General features: G+C 40.7%; 1 long non-coding RNA gene across 1 annotated transcript; it reads right to left on the bottom strand.

The window, feature by feature from the left end:
• Nucleotides 1-383: 383 nt before the first annotated feature.
• Nucleotides 384-1,624, bottom strand: LOC113472986. The gene is made up of 2 exons (XR_003395091.1): nt 1,553-1,624; nt 384-473 (listed from the first exon to the last, which is right to left on the bottom strand). It is a non-coding gene; the product is annotated as an uncharacterized LOC113472986 (long non-coding RNA).

Below are 1,624 nucleotides of genomic sequence, written 5' to 3'. Positions count from 1 at the left end.
TTATCACAACTACAGTGAAACCTCCTTTTCCGGACACCTGTTTGTTCAAGAAAAGCTTTCACAACTCGAAATTTTACTACCCTACAATGCTACCATGTAAATAATAATCTTCATCCACTTCCAAATGCAGAACTATTTTTTGTCGTTATTGAGACTCGAATCGCAGCTTTCGGGGTTACGAGTGTAAAGTTACTAAAAACACACATACACACACACAACCTCGACCCAAAGTTATGACTTCATCGAAAAATGATTAGCACTTACCCAACACAACTACATTAGCAGAGGCATCAATCACAGGAAATCCGCCCGATCTCAAATACACCTGACAAGTGTACTTGCCGGTATGAGTCAGATTGGCAGATAGGAGACTCAGGGTTCGATTCCAGGGGTCGTCCAGATTGTAGGAGATGGCCGTGTTCTCTATGGGAACTCCGTCCTTGAGCCATAAAGTGACCACTTCATGTAGAGGTCTGGAATATGGAAACATAATATTAAATCAAATTACGAATTATTTGTGGTAAAGCACAGAGCCGAAAAAACTTCGACCCCGCCGGGAAACGAACCCGGGACCTTTGTCCTTGAGCCATAGGGTGACCACTTCATGTAGAGGTCTGCACAATAGAACAGAATGTTGGTATTAGTGAAGTTCCAAGACTTGAATTTTCATTGATATGGGGGTTATTTCAGTGATGTGAATGGACTCAATGGCGGTAAATGAGCGTATAGCGTGTAGTGTAGCGATAACTCTGGACTTTATTTAATTTTGACTCCTAGATTATATGGGAATCTGAAAATTCACAAAGTCCATAGAACTAACGTCAAAGAAGCCCCAATAAGACCGGTAGTCAGTGCTGTCACTTCCCCTACCTACCTCTTAGAAAAGTTCCTGGTAAAGACCATCAATAGAGCACTACCTAACTTTAAATCTCATTACAGTGTGAAGAACTCTAAAGAGCTCATTGATAAGCTTAAAAACATGCAAGTTCCACTTTAAATCTCAATACAGTGTGAAGAACTCTAAAGAGCTCATTGATAATCTTAAAAACATTCAAGTTCCAGAAAAAAAAAAAAAAAAAAACTCGTAAGTATCCATTTTCATAAATAACCTAAGTAAAATAGGATAACTCTGGCACCAGCCTTGGAAAGTAGCACGCCTCCCTTGTAAGCGCTTGGTCGCGGGTTCAGTTCCCGCCTTGGGCGAACTTTATCCTAAACAGATAAGGTTCGTTCTCGGAACGGCTGGCCTTCTCCTATCCTGTCTTCCTTCTCTCTTCGATTTCGGGACGACCTTAGCACTTTCCGACCCTCTATCAAACCTCGTTAAAAATGTTTGCTTTAAATAGATTCGTACAAGCTTAACCCAACATTTAGGGCTGTTTGCCCCTACACTTAAGCTTTAGAGTGGGCTTTTTGTGTATGGAGTCAAGCTAATATTTGTAGGGTATTTATGCATTTGTAGTTATGTCAGATGTCATACTTTGCCTAGACAGTGTTTAGCATCCCATAAAAGAAAGTATTTTGGAAGAATGGGAGTTGGGATAGGTCTTACCTAGCATTAGCAATACACTCTAGTACACTGGTCTGTTCGCCTTTCTTTACATGTGTATCTTCTGGTTTGACG

Source organism: Diaphorina citri, unplaced genomic scaffold (assembly GCF_000475195.1).
Source record: "Diaphorina citri unplaced genomic scaffold, Diaci psyllid genome assembly version 1.1 scaffold11584, whole genome shotgun sequence".
Classification (NCBI taxonomy): Eukaryota; Metazoa; Arthropoda; class Insecta; order Hemiptera; family Psyllidae; genus Diaphorina; species Diaphorina citri.
This window is presented reverse-complemented; position numbering and strand designations above follow the sequence as displayed.